This window comes from Triticum dicoccoides, chromosome 3A (genome assembly GCF_002162155.2).
Source record: "Triticum dicoccoides isolate Atlit2015 ecotype Zavitan chromosome 3A, WEW_v2.0, whole genome shotgun sequence".
Classification (NCBI taxonomy): Eukaryota; Viridiplantae; Streptophyta; class Magnoliopsida; order Poales; family Poaceae; genus Triticum; species Triticum dicoccoides.
This window is the reverse complement of record NC_041384.1, coordinates 688,577,937-688,590,494: the sequence shown is the minus strand read 5'-3', so window position 1 is coordinate 688,590,494 and position 12,558 is coordinate 688,577,937.

Genomic DNA, 12,558 nt, shown 5'->3' with positions numbered 1-12,558 from the left:
CCGCCCCGTCGTCGCCGTTGCCCTGCCCCGCCCTCTTCATCGTCGTCGCCATCGCCCCCTGCCCCGAGCACGCGCCCCCTGCCCCGTCGACATCATCACTGTCGCCATCCTCGCCGCCGACCCCGCGCCCCTGCCCCTCCTCACCTAGTTTGGTCCGGCCGGCGCCCTCGCTGTCCTTGTTTTTTCATATATATGATGATATATATGCTTGTTTTTTTTCATGTATATGCTTGTTTTTTTTCTTATATATGATGATGTATATGCTTGTTATCATAATTGTTTTTGTTCATATATATGATGATATTTATATAGAATATGATGTTTTTTTGTTCATAGATGATCATATATATGATGTATGCATGGATGTGGATGAAATGAGATGAGATGAGATGTGTTTTGTGTTGGAGAGGAAAACATTTTTTTCCATGTATATATGCAAAAGTTACATTTTTGGAAAAGTTCTATATATCTAGCTAGGAAAGGAAGAAAAAGAAAATGAATGAGAGGAAAAAGGAAAATAAGAAGAGGAAGAAAGGAGAAGAAGAGGAGAGGAAGAAGAGGAGAAATAAATAATAAGAAGAAAAAAGAATAAAAAGAAGAGGAGAAGAATAAAGGAAAGAGGAGAAGAAGAGAAAATAGAATATCTATTCCTTTCTTCTTCTCCTCTTTTTTCTTCTTCTTTTTTTCTTCAATCTTCCCCTCTATTAATATCTTCTTCTCCCCTTTTTATTTCTTCTTCGTCTTCTTATTTTTTTATCGGATATGTCATTGTCGGTATACCCCGTGTCCCGATAACTTCAACACGAGGGGGGGTTCGACCTACCCCCTCCCCGATAACATTATTTTCCCATGTATGTATGCAAAAGTTACATTTTTAGAAAAGTTTCATATATCTAGCTAGGAAAGGAAGAAGAAGAAAAAGAATGAGAGGAATAAAGAGAACAATAGGAGAGGAAGAAGAGGAGAAATAAATAATAAGAAGAAAAAAAGAAGAAAAAGAAGAGAAGAAGAAGAAGAAGAAGAAGAAGAAGAAGAAGAAGAAGAAGAAGAAGAAGAAGAAGAAGAAGAAGAAGAAGAAGAAGAAGAAAGGAATAGAGGAGAAGAAGAGAAAATAGAACCCCCTCCCGGATAACTTCGACCATGATAACTTATACCACGGGAGCACCACCCGGCCCTCTCGCTCGACCAAAACTCTCGAGGACACCCAAACCCTAGAAAAAAACGATGTCGGTCTCCTACCCCCTCCCGTCGGGCCCCTACCCTTGAAGCGTTGCCGAGGCCACCCCAAACCCGGAATAAGCTAGGTCTACGTTTGCCACTAATATATCCACCTACTGTCATGTTTGTGTAATAATTGCCATGTTGTAATATTTGCAGAAACAATGGAGTTCGGACGAGACAAGGAACAAGAACAGGTGTTGGGGGACATAATCTTAGCCGGAGGTGATGTCATGTCGTATCTTAACGACAATGATGGTCTGGAAGCAGAACATGGTGAAGAAGAAGCAGGCTATGGTGATCGAAGAATGGAGGAGGAAAGACATGATTATGATGGCTCCAGTGACCCAATGCTGGTGCAAGAAGGAGCCCGTGGTAACGACTCCGGTGACCGAACAGAGTCCGGCCAGGTAAATATATTAGTTAAGCCTATGGGTGATGACTAGCTAATTGATGCATTCATTGTTTTGGTATGTACACATATTAATTAACTCTCGTCTAATTCTTCTTTTTTCTAGCCCTCCGGATCGAGCACAACTTCGGTAAAGAGACGAGGCCCAAAGAAAAAGTTGCGCTCAGATGAAAGGTTTGAGATCACAGCAATCGCGCGCGATGGCATGCCGATTGAACCCATCCGGACAAAGGAAGCATTTGCTACTCAGTGCGGGGTTCTTGTTAGGGACAAGATCCCGATCAGCATCCAGCAATGGTATAAGCCTAAGAACGAAGACCCTGAGGTGTCTTATATTAATGATATGCAGAAAGATGATCTTTGGACTGAGCTGAAGGCAAATTTCACCCTACCGCCAGAGGAGGATCCGGAGAAGCCAGTTAAAGAGCAATTAATCAAGTATCATGCTCTTAAGAAGATGGCAGACCTATTTAGGAGGTGGAAGAATGAGCTGAAAATGTTTGTCGACAAAGAAGAGACACCAGAATTCATCGGCAGATATGAGAAGATCAGAGATCACTGGCCCGCATTTGTGGCCTACAAGACATCGGAAAAGTGTAAGAAGATGTCGGTGACAAACAAGAAAAATGCTGCAAAGAAAAAGCTTCACCATCACACGGGGTCAGGTGGCTACCTCAAAGCCCGGCCTAAGTGGGCCAAGGCTGATAATGATCTGCTTGATGAAGGGGTCGAACCAGAGATAATGAACTGGCCAGACCGTTGCCGGACTTGGTTCTTCGGGGCTGGCGGAACCTTGGACCCTGTATCAGGGAAATGCGTTTGGACGGACGAGCAAATGAACATACCAGTTAAGAGGCTTAAGCACTATATCGATGCAGCGCAGCAAGGGACGTTCGTTCCAGACAGAGAGAACGACGAGCTCGCAATGGCCCTCGGGAATCCTGAGCACCCTGGACAGACACGAGGCACGCCAGGCTCCATTCCATGGAAGGCTGGTTTTCCGGACGCAGGCGGTTACAAATGCCAGCAGAGGAGGAAAAAAGTGGAGCATGCCCAAATTCAGACGCTGCATGAAAGGGTTCAAGCGCTATAGGAACGAGAAGTAGCTCGCAGCAAGCGACCTGCCGAAACTACCCTCGAAGCTACCCCACCATCTTAGCGGAGAAGCAGCGTGGCTTCCACCGAGCTGCTTCAGCCGGAGCATGTCTTGACGGCTCCAGCTAGCTACCCCGTGGATGCTATCACGGAGTCTCAACATTGCCACCTTATGACGCAATTGCAGAACTTCAAAGTCAAGGCGGCTGTCGGCTCTGTTCGACCTCCTGAACCCGGCGCAACTTTTCATTGTAGTCTGATTCCAAAAGGATATGCCATGGTGGATGAAATAACGGAGGGATTTGAGGACCTCTAGCTTGACTACCCTACTAGTGAAGGGGAGACTCGGCTGGGTTCTTGTCTATTGACTCGATGCCTATGGAGAAAGGAGCTCATCAAGCTTCTGAACTGGACGCCTCCGCCTCCTCCTCCTCCTCCGGCGAGTCAGGGCACTCCACCTCCTCCTCCGCCTCCTCCTCTGGCGAGTGATCAGGGCACTCAGCCTCCTTCTCCGGCGCATGGCGGCACTCCGCCTCCTTCTCCGCCTGCGCCGGCACGCCCGAGCAGCCAGCCTCCTCCTTCTCCGCCTCGTCCGCAATTTAGACTCCCGAAAGTAAGTACTATAGTAACATGTTCCGCGCATCTCCTAGTGATTCAAGCGCTAGTTTCATCAATACCATTTGGCATGCTTGCTTATCAGTTTGATTGACCTCTATTTCTTGTAAAGTGGTTGTGGCAGGAACAAGGGAATAATTTCTGTGGACACTACGTTTGCGAGTCTATCCGCCACACGACCTGTGAACGGGGGTACTCTGACAAATAATATGAAGTGTGTAAGCAATAATATTCACAATTTTATTTTATTACCATCATTTGTGTTGAGTTTCATTTATTCATATATATATATATATATATATATGTGTGTGTGTGTGTGTGTGTCTTGACGCCTCACGGTGTCCTGGACTAGGGGGTACTCACCACGTCGTCTCCTGGTCTATTAGATTGGGCCGAGGCCCCCCATGGCCGTATACTCATGGGCCAGTTCGGACAGCTGCCGCATACAAGGAAGATTCCACAAAGAGTTGGCGATCAAGGCAAGGACTTCTCCCCACCGGCGTATTCGTCTAGGACTCTTGTTAACCTAGGCCTTTGGTGCATTATATAAACCAGTGCCAGGCTAGTCGATAGAATATACAACATACACATCAACAATCATACCATAGGCTAGCTTATAGGGTTTAGCCTCTCTCATCTCGTGGTAGATCTACTCTTGTACTACCCATATCATCAATATTAATCAAGCAGGATGTAGGCTTTTACCTCCATCAAGAGGGCCCGAATCTGGGTAAAACTTCGTGTCCCTAGCCTCCTGTTACCATCCGGCCTAGACGCACAGTTCGGGACCCCCTACCCGAGATCCGCCGGTTTTGACACCGACATCGGTGCTTTCATTGAGAGTCCCGCTGTGTGATCGACAAAAGGATCGATGGCTCGCCTACAGATCAACTGCGACTTCGGCATCTTCACCACCAGCTCGACTGGTCACCTTGGTTCGACCAAGAACTACGCCCCGTGTTCGGATCATCATGTTCGGACGAGGGACTTCATCAAACATCAACTCCGATCTCTATCAAGATCATGGAGGAATCATCCATGGAGCTCAGGGGCTCAATGTCAACATTGCCCTCAAGCGACCGTGCTGTTTTTCTGGACAGCGAACTCGTATCTGCCGCCACCACCTCCTCGAGTATCTCTTTGACAATCGCTTTGGTGGAATTGTGCGGAATTGAGTCTACAACAACCCTGGAAAATTTCATCGAGTTCCGATGGAGGAATCTCTGGCAATCCATGATATACCGGAGCCCTGTCAAATCTAGACGAGAATTTGGATGAGTTTAAGGCGTGGTGTCCGGCTTCTAGCTCTGACGTCCTTTGGAAGATCCAACCGTTGATCGGCTGCGGATTTCCTATATCTACCACCTCTCAAAATTTCAGCTCGATCCGACCGTCCAAACTCCGGAAACCTTCCGATTAGTGCATCACTTTTCGGATCTGTTTTCTGCACGAAAACGAATCCGACCCGAGTTCGTCTTTTTTATGAACGGAATTTCGGACATTCCTTTTGAAGGAAGTTTTGTATGGGGTATTGTGTTTTGTTATTGTGTTTTGTTCCCGAACACATCCCACTAACTTTAAGATCTTTTGAACATGATCTTCAACATCATGCTGGTGTCAAACCAATACGGCAATATTGCTCCACGGCTGCCGACCTGCGCTAGACACGTCGTCACTTTGTTGAGCCAAGCTCAACTTCTTCGGATCATCATCTCAGCAAGCCGAACAAGCGTCCGACATCGCAAAGGATAAATCATCACCAATATCGCCGCCCCACGGATTACACGGAGTGGGCATATCGGCATCGCCGCATGGTCGCTTCATCAAGCCGGCATCGACCACGTCACGACCTGCATCGGTAGGGCCGCATTATTGCTTCTTCAAGCTGCTGTCCATCACGCCGACCTACTTCGACTCATCGGCTGACATCGAGGCTTCGACATCTCGGCTGGACCGGGGGCTTCGCCATCTCTTCATCAACCTACTCCGGACACTTCGGCGTCAGTAGCCGACCAGCTCCGTCACGTTAGCTGGACCGAGGGCTTTGCCTCGGCGAGCCAACCTTTGCCAGCATTGCCATGCCGTCGTTTTATCGCCCATTAGGCAATGGGTGTGCGAATCGACTCCCAATTTTGGGAATCACCTTCCTTCGGATTGCTACAACAAATAAACCAGGTGCTATTAATCCCAATATTTTTTGCTTGTTTGGGTTCATTTTTCCGAAGGAATTATTACTCTGGTTTGTCCATCATATGTACACAGGTCTATCAAATGGTGGCCGCATTAATGACAGTCGCATGGTGGTTCGGTTAGTTTCCGTACATAGTCCGGTGAACACTGCATCCGGAGCTCGAACCGACCTGTGAATTCAGGCTTTGCCACGCCTTTACCGCGTCACGCCGACGCCCTGCATCGACATTGACTTCGGCGCCAGGCCATATTTCTTTTATTACTCACTTTGCATAAATTATTTATTATGCAACGATTTTTTTAACTATCATTATTACTATTATCTCTGGTTTGCACTATTTTCTGTGCACGGGAAAATGATCCGGGGACTTCGGCGTCACTGCCGGTCTGCATTGACCATGCTATGTCACCACTTCGGCGTGTCGAGCTCTCCGCTCCGCCACCTCCGGACCGGCTTGGGGGATGGAACCTTGCCCCGTATCAAGCTCGGACCGTGTCATCAATACCGAACATATTAACCAGCTAAGTCGCTTTCATGCTCAAAGCTTTAATTTCTAACTTGTGTTCGGTTCGGCCAAGCAATATACTTTTTTGGAAAAAAGTTGCTTGTAAAAAAAATTCCTTGTCCAAACTTTGTTTGTGACGCATAAATTCAAATACCCAATTCGTTGGGGGGCTTCCTTCATGAAGCTTTTCCACTTGCATATGATTATACTTGTACGGCTTCGTTCCTTATTCGTGTATTATGCCACAATATGCACCATATTGACTTAAGCGATTTGCAAGCTGGGTTGCCTCGCTCCTGTGTTTACCCCTACGTTCCCGATTGTTCGGCTAGGGAGTAAAGGGAGCACCTCTGCGATTGTCACGATCGGGTCGCCCGAGCCGGACCTCAGACTGGGTGAAGCCGAAAGCTAGCGCTCTTATAGTTTTCAATGATGGTCGGCACACAACGGAACTCATGAGTACAAAAAATCTATTGCACAAGTCTCATAATAACAATGAGCACCGAAGAAAGGTATCGGTGGGGGTACTATTTTCTTCGAAGATGCTTCTTACACTTCACGGTAATATAGCATAAGTTCCCTGAGCGCGCTTTGTCTGTTACAGTCTTATGGCCTGATTGCCTGGTTATTGGAAACACCGTCGATATTCTCGACCGATGGAGTACATAACACTTTTCGGTCCTTGACCAAAGAGGGAGAAGCTGACGGTCGGTTAAGACGCGTTTAAAGTTCGGTTGAACATAGATATGATATAAGTACTTCGGTACATGTAGTCATTCTTCCACCCAAGTCACTTGGGGGCTATTAAGTTTATTTGAGCTGTTTTATAATAAGTGTTCTTCTTCTTAGTCGTTGCAAAGTTTTATTATTATCACTCCTTTTTTTGACACGAGTGTGCGGTCACTAGCCGGGGAGCCTAATTTCTCTCTCAAAGCCGCTAGAGTTTAGTTTGCTAAACTAGTCTGATGAGAAGTACTCCGCCCTCGGGATAGGAGGTTGAAGCCGTAGGCTGACCCGCTCGAAGTCTTGAGATAGGATGTATCATGTTAAAGCACGACAGAAGCACTTATTTTTTCTAAGACCAACTTTCGGATTGGCACCGAACACTTGATATTGTTCGGACGTCATGTTTTTACTGACGTTTCTTGGTTTTCCAAGCTTTTTGGCACTTTTAAACTATTTGTGCTTTTCCAGCATTAGTCTCGTAGTGCAACGCCGGACACCTTTAGGGATTCGGCAAAAACATTCTCAGATATTGCTATATATGCATCGGCTTCGAATTGTGTCTTCGATTAATAGTTGGGTTGCCCCGTGTCGTGGTTCTAAGCCTGACAGTAGAGTGGGGGTAGGTATGGAGAGGCAAGGTCCTAGCTATGGAGAGGTTGTAAACACAAGGGATGTACGAGTTCAGGACCTTCTCGGAAGAAGTAATAGCCCTACGTCTCGGAGCCTGGAGGCGGTCGAGTGGATTATGAGTATGTGAGTTACAAGATGCCGAACCTTTCTACCTGTGGAGGGGGGTGGCTTATATAGAGTGCGCCAGGACCCCAGCCAGCCCACGTAGGAGAGGGTTTAAGGTGAGTTAAGTCCGGGGCATTACTGGTAACGCCCCACATAAAGTGTCTTTACTACAATAAAGCCTACTTAATTACAGGCCGTTGCAGTGCAGAGTGCCTCTTGACCTCCTGGTGGTCGAGTGAGTCTTCATGGTCGAGTCCTTCAAGTCAGTCGAGTGAGTCCCTCGTTGGTCGACTGGAAGGCGACCTCTTCTAAGGGTGTCCTTGGGCAAGGCACTTAGACCAGGTCCATGACCCTACCCTAGGTACATGACCCCATCATTAGCCCCCGAATGGATTGAGGCTTCGAGTGAGGAAGGAGTTGATGTTGTTTCCGATTAACCTTTGCACACTGGTCGTGCGTTGTTCTGGACCAAAGAATCTCTTCGTCGATAGCGAGCAACTTGTCTTCAGTCGACTCGATCCATTCTCTTCTTTCGTCGAGTGATCTTTCGGGCTTCGATGATCTCCGAGCGACGGGTCGCGGGAAACCCCGCGTCTGACAGACCGATCTGCCGTTCGCGGATTCAGCGGGATGCGAAATTTGGGGACGCGCGCGAAGCGGAGCGGACCACGGCGTTCGGATGGGACGGGACATAGACGCCTCGATCTCCGCGCCGCTTTCTTCGCCACGTATCCCGTCTGCATAACTGTTCCTGGATATGATTAGATCGACCGGGCCCACCTGTCATCCACTCGGAAGGGACCTAATAAATGCGCCCGGCGAGGATTTCTGTGATGTGCCTCAGCATTCTCTCTCTCTCTGCTCCCTTCATCCCCGTCCAGCGCGCTCGCTCTCGCCCCCGCACACCTTCCCTTCGCGCATCTCGCCGGCAACCATGGCCAAGGAGAAGACGGCGGCGCTGGAACGTGCGAAGAAGGCGTCGGCGTCGGAGAAGGCAAAGGGGAGATCTACCAGCCGCGGCGGGTCCTCGTCCAGATCCCGCCTGCCGAAGGGCTGGGTCCAAGGAGACTGGATCCAGTCGACCATCACAGAGAAAGACCTCCTCGACATGGCCAACGAGGGCTTGATCCCTCATGGAGCCGCGAGGCTTCCGGGGAAGGAGTGGCAGCCCCAGCCAGAAGAGGGTGAGTGTGTGCTCTTGGCCACTCATGTTGATCGTGGATTTTCTTTGCCGCCGAGTATTTTCTTCCGTGGCTTCTTGAACTTCTTTGGAGCGCAGCTCCACCACTTTACCCCAAATTCTATTGCCTATCTTGCCGCGTTCGTGTCCATGTGTGAGGGTTTCCTGGGCTGTCGACCGCACTGGGGTTTGTTCAAGCATATATTCACGTGTCGCTCTCAGACCGTGAAGAAGGCGAGCCCAGGTGATGAGAGAACCCGAGTCGTCCAAATGTGTGGGGGTCTGGGGATCCAGGTGAGGAATAAGAGCACCTTCCCGCCCATGACTTTTCCCGAGTCAGTCAGAGGCTGGCAGTCGACCTGGTTCTACTGCCAGGACCAGTCGATGCCGGGGCAGTCGAGTGGACTCCCACAGTTTACCATGGACCGAGTGAACAAGCCCTCCTCTCTAAAGTTGATTCCGGAGGATAAAGCTGACGTGAAGATGTTGATGGAGCGTGTGGTGCAGTTGGTTCGGGAGGGAGTGACGGGCATGGACCTCCTGGAGGTCTTCCTCAGGCGTCGCATCTAGCCCCTTCAGTTCCGGAGCCACTACATGTGGTTGTACTGTGGGACTGAAGACGAGACTCGAGTCCATCCAGAAGCAGTCGACGATGTCACTCTGGAAAGATGGATGGTAGCCGTTACCGGAAACAAGGATAACCCACGCGGAGCCAGAAGGATTCCTCCACTCGACCACAACAGCGATCCAAACAAGGTACACTTGCTCTGCTCTCCACTGCGTTCTTGTCGCATTCATTTCTGTTTACCCTGCCGACTGGTCGACTGATCCTTGTCTTGATGTCTGATAGGCTCTCACCGAGCTGTACTCGATGCCCAATGGGGCACAAGCTCCAACTGAGGAGGGTGAGGCGAGTGGGGGCGAGAGCCAGGACGAGGAGGAATGGGACTCGGACGTTGCAGAGGATGATGATGACGATGATGATGATGACGGTGATGAAGATGACGTTGAAGACGAGGAGGAAGAGGAGGAGGAGGTCGTACCACCGGGCTCGGAAAGGCGGTCGAAGCTTGTCCACGACCCTTCGACTGAACGTGGTAAGGGGGTTGCGACCGCCGCTCAGTCGACCAAGCGCCCTCGGACCACCTCTCCGGTGCCGACTGAAAAGGCGCCGAAGCAGCCCAGAGTGGCCTCGTCGAAGCAGATCAAGCTCCTGCCGAAGATGAAGGTATCCATCCCCACCATATCAGGGTAATCGTGCTGCTTAAGTCTTCTTATTTTGTGTGAGCTTTGTCTCTGGTCGACGCTGAAGTTAGTCAACTGATCCTTTGGAGTTGCAGTGCTGCTACTTCTGAAACCTCAGCCCGGGCTGATGACCACGAGATGGAGGACGCAGCAACTTCGAAACCAGGTACTGTATTCCTAACGCCATTCTTAGTCGACTGACTCGCGATCTCTGATCCTGATTCTTCTCCGTAGCTCCACCCAATACTGTTATCAATCTCCCTGATGATGATGAGGATGAAGAACCACTGAAGCGCAAGAGGAGTAGGAAAGCGTCCGCCAGTAAGGTGCCCCAGGATGTGACGGCGCCTGAGATTCTGATTGCGGAGGAAGAGAACACCACTCGACACACAGTGTCCTTCGCAGATCCATTGACGAGTGCTCAGCAGCCCTCCCTCTTCACGACGCACCACGTCCCAGAGGACCAAGCTGGCGCGGCGAAGGAAGCGATACGCCAGGCGGGAATCATGATGGAGCAGTTGAAGACCATCCGGGATGCGAGCCAGGCAGCTTATGACGCCAGTTCTGCCCTTCAAAGCAATGTTCAGGTCAGTCGACCACTGTTTGTTCTGTTGGATATGCTACCAAAAACTTTTCCTTTCTGGAATTTATAGTAGTCACCCACTGGGTGTGTCGATTAAACTCCGTGTTTAGCGGGGGCATGCTGAGTGCACCCGCTGGGTGTAGTCCCCAAGGCTAAGGTCGACTGCTGGCAGTCGGCCTTAGGCTTTATGATGTCAATCTTTCTGTTAGTCGACTATGTCGACTGGATTTCACAAACCGGTGGGGCACGCTGAGTGCACCCACTGGGTGTAGTCCCCGAGACTGTGGTCGACTGCTTGCAGTTGATTACAGTCTTAAAGAATACATCTCTCCCTTTTTTTTGAGGTCGACTGGTCGACTTTGTCTTCAACAGAATTAGTGGGGGCACGCTAAGTGCACCCACTGGGTGTAGTCCCCGAGACTACGGTCGAATGCTTGTATTCGGCTGTAGTCTTAGAAACGTGTGTTTTTTCCTTTTTCACTCGGAAGTGAATTATATTTGACATTTAGTCGATTGGGTCTTCGCAGAACTCTTGTGATCTTGTGGCTCGCTACTCTGAGCTGGAAAACAAGCACACTCAACTCGAGCTGAGCTTGAAGCTGGTTCAGGAGAAACTGACGAAGGCAAAGGAGGAGACCGAAGGTATGTTTGGTGAGATCCTGACGACTATTTTTCCCCTTGCTTGTTTCAAAATCTGATCTTGCTGTAACTTGCAGGTAAGGTAAGGGAAGCCCAGCAGAAGAAAGACCTCGAACTAGCTGAGAAGATCAAGCTTGCTGACGAGAAGTTAGCTTCAGTCACCAAGCTTGAACAAGACAATACCAATCTGAAAGCTGCTCTTGGGATCGCCAACAAGGAGGTCAGTCGACTGAAAACTGATAAAGCTGCCCTGACTGACCAAGTCAGCAAATTGACTGGGAAGAAAACTGATTTGGAGGCCTTCCTGAGTGGTCTTGCCAAGAAGCTGTTTCTTATGCTTGAAGGTAAACCTCTATGCTCGGCAAACATTTCCAATCGTGGTTTTTCCATTCGACCATCCCCTTGACTCAGTGATCATCCTTGTAGAATTTTGCCAAAACTTTGAAGAAGAAACTAGCCGGCTGGAGCCAAACCTCGACCCCGTCAATTCTCCGGTGAACGACGAAGTTGCCATGGATGTTTTCCGACTGGAGTCTCGTGTTGCAGCTGTCGTGGACTATCTCGCAAGGCTGAAGGCCGCCACATCTCGCATCGACTCGACGCTCTGGCCTGAGGAGACACTTCAGAATGACCTTGAGTCGCTGATGGCCCGCTTGAACTCGATTCCTGGTCGAGTGCAGGAATGGAAGAAGTCCTCGGCTCGGTGTGGTGCGGATGTTGCTCTGTGTCTGGCCCGAGTCCACTGTAAAGATGCGCGAGAAGAGAAGCTGGCGGCCCTTCGGGTGGCCAACACCAAATAGCACGACTTCAGGTCCTTTATGGAAACTTTCCTTGCAGCTGCCACTCGGATCGCCGACGGAATTGACCTTGATGAATTCGTTGCACCTTCCAGCCCTCCACAGGAGGGGTAAAAAACTTCTTCTGGCTCGACGCTTTAAATTTGCCTCGGTATGCCGAGTGGAATTGTAACCGATAAACCTTAACAGGCTTAACGCCTGAGCACTTTCGGTTCCTTTAGATATCAATTCAAACTTGAATTTGGTGCTTGAATACGATTGCCTTTGGCTCGAAATGTCTTTTGCAGGTTCAAAGCAAGGCGCCTTTACAGCAATCGACTTATTCTTTAGTCCACTTAGGCGAGCACTGGGCTGCGGCTAAGCCTCCGAGTGGAAGCCCGGCTTACCACTCGGTAGGATTTCTATAACTTAGGCGAGCACAGGGCTGCAGCTAAGCCCCCGAGTGAGAGGTTTGCTCTGCACTCGGTAGGATTTTTATAACTTAGGCGAGTACAGGGCTGCAGCTAAGCCCCCGAGTGAGAGGTTTGCTCTGCACTCGGTAGGATTTTTATAACTTAGGCGAGTGCTTGGACTGCAGCTAAGCCCCCGAGTGAGAGGGTCGCTCTTCACTCAGTAGG